Below are 9,193 nucleotides of genomic sequence, written 5' to 3'. Positions count from 1 at the left end.
ACTGTGATCACTCACCTGATTTTTGGTTCTTATGAAGGTGCTTTCTTGTGTGGATAGTTGTTCAATTTTGGTGTTCCTGCAGTAGGGACAGTCAATGGAGGGTTCTGTTCAACTATCTTGGACCACCTCCTCCAATCCTGTTCTACTTAATGTATCTTGGCAAACTTTCCATATCAGTACAGAGAAAGCTTCTTCATTCTGACTGCTGCCTAGTATCCCAGTGCTTGAAGGTACCATGATTAATTTAGCCAACCAATTCATAGGCACAGTTTATTTGGGTTGCTTTCTATTACTTATAATTACAAACAGTGCTATTCTGTTATATCTTGAACATATATTTTTGTGCTCATTATAGAAAATGTCAAAGTGGTTTTCATGTAGGTTGTTCCAGTGAATGAGAGTTCTTACTTTGTCACATACTTGGCAACCCTGAGATTATCAATACAATTTAAATCTGTCTGCCAGACAGATAGGTTTGTAAAAATGTACTTTGTTGTTTTAATGTGAATTTCTTTGATTATAAGTACAATTAAGAATATTTCCAAATATTTGTGAACCATTTTTCTTTTGTTGTGAGCTGCCTTTTCTTGACCTTTGTTCCTTTTAAATTGGGTTGTTTTAGCCTCTTTTAAATTGATTTTTAAAACTTGTTATATATTAATGATATGATTTAGGTTTGTGTCCCCACTCAAATCTCATGTCAAATTGTAATCCCCAGTGTTGGAGGAGGGGTCTGGTGGGAGGTGATTGGATCATGGGGGCAGATTTCCCCCTTGCTGTTCTCATGATAGTGAATGAGTTCTCATGAGATTTGGTTGTTTAAAAGTGTGTAGCACTTCCCACTTGGCTCTCTTCCTCATTCTCTGGCCATGTAAGATGTGACTGCTTGCCCTTTGCCTTCTGCCATGATTCTAAGTCTCCTGAGGCCTCCCCAGCCATGCTTCCTGTACAGCCTGTAAACTGTGAGCCAATTAAACCTCTTTTATTTATAAATTGTCCAGTCTCAGGTAGTTCTTTATATCAATGTGAGAATGGACTAATACAATTAAGGAAATTCGTCTTATTGTATAACTGTTAGAAATAGTTCCCTCAGGGTCTCAGTCACTGCCGCCAGCCCATGCACTCTGTTCTCCCACCACTCCGCCACCCCCCTCCTCTGCCTGTCACAATGGAAGAAGAAATCGCCGTGCTCTTCATTGACATTGGCTCCAGCATGTACAAAGCTGGCTTTGCTGGGGTGATGCTTCCCGAGCCATGTTCCCCTCCATTGTCGGGTGCCCCTGGCACCATGGTGTCATGGTGGGCATGAGCCAGAAGGATTCCTATGTGGGCGATGAGGCCCAGACCAAGCACAGCATCCGGACCCTGAAGTATCCCATCAAGCATGACATCGTCACCAATGAGGTGGGACGACATGGAGAAGATCTGGGCACCACACCTTCTACAACAAGCTGCACGTGGCCCCAGAGGAGTACCTTGTGCTGCTGACCAAGGCCCCCCCAGAACCCCAAGGCCAACAGAGAGATGACTCAGATCATGTTTGAGATCTTCAACACCCTGGCCATGTACATGGCCATCCAAGCTGTGCTGTCCCTCTACGCCTCTGGGTGCACCACTGGCATTGCCATGGACTCTGGAGATGGGGTCGCCCACACGGTACCCATCTATGAGGGCTACGCTCTCCCCCATGCCATCCTGCATCTGGACCTGGCTGTCTGGGACCTGACTGACTACTTCATGAAGATCCTCACCGAGTGCAGCTACCGTTTCACCACCATGGCTGAGCAGGAGATCGTGTGTGACATCAAGGAGAAGCTATGCAACGTCGCCCTGGACTTCGAGCACAAGATGGCCACCGGCGCATCCTCCTCCTCTCTGGAGAAGAGCTACAAGGTGCCTGATGGCCAGGTCATCACCATCGGCAACGAGTGGTTCTGGTATCCGGAGGCACTGTTTCAGCCTTCCTGGGCATGGAATCTTGCGGCATCCAAGAGACCACCTTCAACTCCATCATGAAGTGTGACGTGGACATCTGCAAAGAACTGTATGCCAAAACGGTTCTGTCCAGTGGCACCACCATGTATCTGGACATTGCTGACAGGATGCAGAAGGAGATCACCGCCCTGGCACCCAGCCCCATGAAGATCAAGATCATCCTGCCCCCAGAGTGCAAGTACTCAGTGTGGATTGGTGGCTCCATCCTGGCCTCACTGTCCACCTTCCAGCAGATGTGGATTAGCAAGCAGGAATATGATGAGTTGGGCCCCTCCATCATCCACCACAAATGCTTCTAAATGGACTGCGAGCAGATGTGTAGCATTTGCTGCATGAGTTAATTCAGAAGTATAAATTTGCCCTTGGCAAATGCATACACCTCATGCTAGCCTCACAAAACTGGAATAGCCTTCACAAAGAAATTGTCCTTGAAGCTTGTATCTGATATAAGCACTGGATTGTAGAGCTTGTTGCTGATTTTGACCTTGTATTCAAGTTAACTGTTCCCCTTGGCATTTGTTTAATACCCTGTACATATCTTTGATTTCAACCCTTAGTACATACATGTGGTTTTGTCACTTCATGGCTGAGGCAGGAACGTGCTTGTGGAAGACAAGTCTGTGACTTGGTGAGTCTGTGTGGCCAGCAGTCTCTGATCTGTGCAGGGTATTAATGTGTCAGGGCTGAGTGTTCTGGAATTTCTCTAGAGGCTTGCATGGGCTCCTGAACCAATTGTTTCTGTCCTGCTGGTCTGTCAGGGTTGGAAAAGTCCAAGCCATAGTACCCAGTTTCCTTTCTTAGCTGATGTTTTCCTGCTAGAACACCATGGACCGTTACTTGCCTTGAGTTGGAAGTAGTTTGCATTTATACCTGTAAATGTATTTATCCTTTTAATTTATGTAAGGTTTTTTTTTTGTATGCAATTCTGGATTCTTTAAAGAGATGACAATGAATTTTGGTTTTCTACTGTTATGTGAGAACATCAGTCCCCAGCAACACGTAGTAGAAATAAAAGTGCTGCTGTTAAAAAAAAAAAAGAAAAAAGAAAAAAAAAAGAAGTATTTCCCTCAGTTTCCTGTTTGCTTTTTAGCTTTCTGTATTATACTTTAAAAATATTTTTATTTTCCCCCAAACAATGCATACAGTTATTACAAAAGTCAAAGTATATAAGGCTTATTATAATAAAGTGGAAGTCCTTCATCTCACTTCTACTCACTGAGTTCCTGCTTCCCAGAAACAACTGTTTTCACCTGTCTTAGCTGTTTCTCTGGCACTTACCTCCAACTTCTAAATAATATGCTTTTATTACTTTTCTTTATTATATCAATTTTAGACATTTTCTATTGACTTCTGTCAATGGATGTTGAAGATTTATCTCTTTTATAATAGTTCCTCCTTCCTTTCCCTCATATATACTTATGCCTTCTATTGGTTCCCTATATGTATTATTTAATTTTGGGGTAGGTCAACATTCAGTGTTTATATTATTTTGACTATTTAAATGTTATTTGTAGTTGAGCTAAATAATTTACTGTGATTAGATTTCCATTCCTGTCAACTCTTTGTTTTTCCTGGAGTTAACAATAGCCTCAGGTTTTTGTTTGCTTGAAATTGGTAGATTGGTAGTGTTGTAGGCCCCAAATAGTTGAATATTTTCAATTTTATGTGTTTCAACTTAATACACATCTTTGACTAGAATCAAGCACATTGAATAAGACTTTTTTTTTTTTTTTTTTAAGATATCATCCTGGCGTTTCATCCTATTACGGTAGTCCTTCTGTTTAGGTTGCATCTCAACTCAAGGAGGCTGTGCTATGCTTGGTGTCTTAGAATACAGAAGTCGACTGGAATAATTTCCTAGAAAGTAAACCTGTGTTTTTTGATAGAGTTGGGCAGGCATAGTCAATTTTTTTGATGGGACAGAGGTAAAAATCTGGAATTTTATTTTATTTAATTAGTTTATTTATTTTTGAGACAGAGTCTTGTTCTGTGTTTAGGCTGGAGTGCAGGGGCACAATCTCAGCTCACTGCAACCTCTGCCTCCCAGGTTCAAGCGAATTTTGTGTCTCAGCCTCCTGAGTAGCTGGGATTACAGGCATGCACCACCATGCCTGGCTAATTTTTGTATTTTTAGTAGATATGGGGTTTTGCCATGTTTGCCAGGCTGGGCTCGAACTCCTGGCCTCAAACAATCCACCTGCCTTGGCCTCCCAAAGTGCTGGGATTACAGGTGAACATTGTGCTTGGCCTTTGTTTCTTTTTTAAATATTTTATTGACTGTCCTGCTTTTAGTCTTAATCCCTGCCTTCTAGGACATTTGGTGCTTCTGACTTCTGAGCCCCTCAGGCGTTCTGTGGGGAAACTGGATTGCTTCTCATTGTCGTAATCCTTTTTGACACTTGCATTTCCATTTACTTACTCTACTCAGTTACTGCTCATCCAACCACTTTTCCAAGTTTTCCCATCACTTATCTGCTCTTTCTTCTTTTTCACTTTATTTCATTTTGTGGATTTATGCCATCTGTATTCTTTTGTGAATAGCTCTGAAACATTTTTCAATGGGTAAAAAAATATTAGTGAGTGTTCTGTCTAGCTCATTCATTCAGGTTCTCTCTGCCTCTGGCTGTCTTTGAGTAAGCTATTTCCCAATTCTGTAAAAAGACAAGTTAACTTGTGGAACTGAGCATAATATAAATATTTTCAATCTATAGGTATTTTATTTAAATCCTGACCACAATGCAAAGAGGTTTTCTCTAGTAGGGAATGTAAATCTCTTCAAGTCAAATCCTCATCTGAATCAGTTGTAACATCTAACTGGTTCCCCCATTAATTAATGAGTTAATTAAAAATATTTGCCAAGTATTCATTTTATATTTATATGAGAGTTCTGACTGTACCTACGGAAAAAAATATCTTTTAACAATTTTGGAGTTCCTGCTGAGATGCACAATAAGTTCTCCTGATCAGAGCCAAGTTTTCCTGTCACTTATCTCTTTCTTTTCTTTTTTTTTTTTTCTCACTTTCTTTGCTTTTGTGGATTTATACCATCTTTATTCTTGTGCCCACGGAAGTATACTTTATGAGCAGCTTATGTCAAGACACATTTTTTCTTGGCTCCTTAAGGTGAATCCCAAGTGGCAATAGAACTTTAACTTTGCCAGCTCTATATTCTCAGAAATTTTTTTCCTGTCAGTTAATTTTGTGTTTTGTTTTTGATTCTTTTCCAGCCAGTAGGTTATACTTCATTGGTGACAGCAATTACTGGGAGTTTGGCCTTATGATCTGGCTATTTGGTGATCTATGTAGATAGATGATAGATACCTATTCTTTGTTGGGTAAGAGATGACAGAGAATCTGGTTTGTTAGTCTTTTTAATTTGTTTTCTGTTCGTTTGAATGTTTGTCTGTTTTGAAGCAAATCAATTAGAAATTGCATGGCCACTAGGAAGGAGAATATCTCTTTGATATCTGGATTGGTGAGGGTTTTTGTTTTTTTTTGTTTTGTTTTGTTTTGTTTTGAAATTTGCTTTTTGTTTTTAAATTTCTGTGTTTCTTGTGTTACTTGACCTGTGGCTAAAATTGTAGAATTGAAGCTATGAGCTCTCTGTCTGTAATTTGGAAAGGCATTTACCTCTCAATGTGTGTATATATTTTCCTATTTCTGGAGGGTGTAAGTAAATAAGATTACAAAGTCTTTTAAATTAAAGGATATTTGTTTTGATTGGTTAATACAATATTTAAATGCCTATATAAAATTCCTAAAACATAAGCTAATTGAATTTCTAATACTTTAATGTGCTATAAAAATGCACTACAATTGGTTCTTCCTGAAGCTAACTCAGAAACCTTTTAAGAATCTGAATTCACATAATTAAGTAAATATTTGGCAAATGACTAGTTTACCAATGTGAGTTTAATAAAAACAGCTTTGTCTTTTCTGACTTATCACTATTAAGCATAATATAAGCAAACATCTTATTTTACCTGGGTATGTTTTTCTTATTATTTTTTAACTGATCGAATAAGCTAACGTTACTTTTATGTAATGTTTAAGATTGTAAAAAATGTAAATTTATGTCCAAGTGAAGTGAATCCTTATTCTGACACACTTTTTATTTCAACAGTAATTGTGTTTTATAGTATGTCATGTTGAAGATAATTTCTAAGATCTCTAGGTAACTTAAGCCTTAAATTGATATTAAATAAATTAATATGTAATCAATAGATATCTAGTTACTTTCTAAGTAGGATAGAACACTGACACATATATTATTAACAATAATTTTACTTATTTTTGTATGTTAGAGAAGCTGTAACAATGAGTCATGTTAATAAATGTGCTCACTTTTGCTACACAGGGATGCATGAGACTACAAAAAGTTGTATTATGAATTTTGTTAATCTGCTTAAATGATTTGAGATGACAGAAAGATGTTAATTATCCACTTTCTTGTCTTTTCTGTGAAATAGAAGTTAATTACTTCAGTTAAAAGTTATAATTAATATGAGTGGTTACAACCACACTAGGAACAATGGTGACAGAAAAATGCAACTGAGAATATGCTTTTGTTTTTCCATAAGCAGCAGTTCTTGGAATTTTTGTTCTTCAGATTACTTCACACTTATTGAGGACCTCAAAGGGCTTTTGTATTTGTGATTACAACTATTTGTATTTACTATATTAAAAATCAAAAGTGGGAAATATTTAAAATATCCATTTATTCATTTATTTAAAGATGGCAATGATGAATGTATAGCATGTGATCATAAATAAGAGCTTCATACTATTATAAAATTAGTTTTAAACTTGTGGACCCCCTGATATCTGCATTAGAATAAAAGTGTCACCAGAGTATGAAAGAGCATAATAAAGGCTGAAACTTCAAAGTCAAAGCTTAATATTTAAGCTACTAAATGTGTTAAAACTTCTACAAAATTCACTCAGTCTTGATGGGCTTGGTTCCTTGATTTACTGATTGTCTTTTCCTGCAGTGTGAATGGTTATTCTTTCTATGGTAACCAACCTTCCTGATTTGCCTTAAACCATAGGTTTCCTGGATGTGAAATTTTGGGCGCTAAAACCAAAGCAGTCCTAGAGAAACAAGGATAGTTGGTTGCCCTATTTACTTTCTGTTAATCTGCCTAGAAAGCAAAGATTCTGTGACTCACCTGAATAATTGTACATTCTGTATGTTAACTTTATGCTCTTATCTATGAACAAGTAGAAAAAGGAGAAGAAAAAAAAAGAGGAGGGGGAGGCTGAGGAGTGGGGGTGTGCAGCGGAGAAGAAGGAGGAGGAAGAAGAGGAAAAAATGTCCCTTATTTATGAAAGTAAGTTTTTTCTTTCATGTAGGGTTCTTTACAACCATGTTACCTTGTATATTCATTTTTAAATGTCTTATTGTCACTTTAATAGGAAACCAAATACTATTTCTCAGACACTCATGAACCTATCTTAATCAAGTATCCAAATCTTTGACAGCTTTTTTGATTTTTGCCTTCCAAAAATCAGACCTGAAATATAGAAGAAAATAAAATAAAACTTGCAGGACATCGTTTATACCTAAAACAGTTTTTGAGATTTCCCAGAGGATTCCTAGAAAATCAAAAAGATTTGTTCTTTTACTTTATAAAAAGAGATACTGGAAATGATTAGCTTTTGTGGGTTGCATGGAAGAGTTGTCACATCAGAAGATCTGTCTTGTGTTCCCTAGATTAAATTTGCATAGGTCAGATGCTATTAATATAAATATTTTAGAAACTTTATGCCTTATGAGGTATTCATCAATGCCTTGCTTTCTGTATATGTTTCAATTTTAAGGAAAACAACGATCAAAAGTCTTATAAAGTAGTTCTGTTGAATTTTCCTATATTTATCTGAGTCTTAGTAGTGTTTTACCTGATGATATTGAGCAATAGTGTATTTCAATTGTTGTTTAAAATGTTAATTGGACACAGCCTTTTTTCATTTTTTAAAAAGCTTGAATCAAATAATTTTAGGCCAGTGGTTCTCCATGCACAGATATACTCACAAAGTTTTATAGAAATAGAGAAGTCTAAGCCCTACTCCAGACTTACTGAATCTCTTTTCTTGATATTCTTGGTATGCTATTTACATGCTAAATCTAAGGATTATTATATGTTGTAGCTCAATAATTTTTCCTCTATAAAATATACTCATCTAGTTTTATAAAGTGGATATGACATTCACTAATTTCTTAAAAAGTAGACTTAATCATTACCCTAGGAGATATTTGTTTACATTTTTTTCAAGTGAATGGCTTTATTATCTGTTTTGCATGCCACCAATCAAACAACCAACTTTCCTTGTTGCATTATTCTTGCATTATTTTTATTATACATTCTCATCAGTCCTTTTACACTTGAAAATTAATAAAATAATTATAGTTCTGTCATTCATGAATGGTTTTTGTTTTACTCTAATGCTTATTGAAGTTTCCCCTATTAGCTACAGGCTGGGGTTGGTGTCTTCAACAAAGGACAGGCTCAGAGTCTTATGGAAAAGGTTACTTCAAATACTGACCCTTCAAAGCATTGATTCTTAGGTAGAGGTATCTGAGTTGGAAACACTTAAGCAACTTTCAGATCATATCAGTATAATGAGTGAGGATTTCCAGAACTCTTTTTAGTTGAGGAGCAGACGGCCTCATGAGACTGCTATCTATGTATGCATTTGCATCATCTACAGATATTGATAGTTTTTTCTTCTTATTTCCGATTTTTATACTTTTATTGCTTTTGATTGTCTAAATGCAATGGCTAAAGCTTCCAAAAAAGTAGTTAATAATACTGATGACAGTGGACATTTTTGTTTTCTTCTTCTTTTTGAGATGGAGTCTTGTTCTGTCACCCAGGCTGGAGTGCATTGGCGCTGTCTTGGCTCACTGCAAACTACACCTCCCGAGTTCAAGCAATTCTTCTGCCTCCACCCCACAAGTAGCTGGGATTACAGGTGTGCGCCACCATGCCTGGCTAAATTTTGCATTTTTAGTAGTGACAGGGTTTCACCATATTGGCCAGGCTGGTCCCGAACTGCTGACCTCAGGTGATCCACCTGCCTCGGCTTGGTGTGAGCCACCGTGCCCAGCCTGTTTTTTTCTTGATTTTAGTGGAAATACTTTTAATAGTGTTTTTACAATAAGACTGATGTTTCAGTTTTTAGTCTAATGTATCTTGTT

General features: G+C 37.3%; 1 pseudogene; it reads left to right on the top strand.

The window, feature by feature from the left end:
* The first annotated feature begins 329 nt into the window (after positions 1-329).
* Positions 330-2,496, top strand: LOC116461735 (actin, cytoplasmic 2-like; annotated as a pseudogene).
* The last annotated feature ends 6,697 nt before the right edge of the window (positions 2,497-9,193 follow it).

This window comes from Hylobates moloch, unplaced genomic scaffold (genome assembly GCF_009828535.3).
Source record: "Hylobates moloch isolate HMO894 unplaced genomic scaffold, HMol_V3 SCAFFOLD_22, whole genome shotgun sequence".
Taxonomy (NCBI): Eukaryota; Metazoa; Chordata; class Mammalia; order Primates; family Hylobatidae; genus Hylobates; species Hylobates moloch.
Note: the sequence above shows the minus strand (reverse complement) of the source record. Positions and strands in the feature narration are given on the sequence as shown.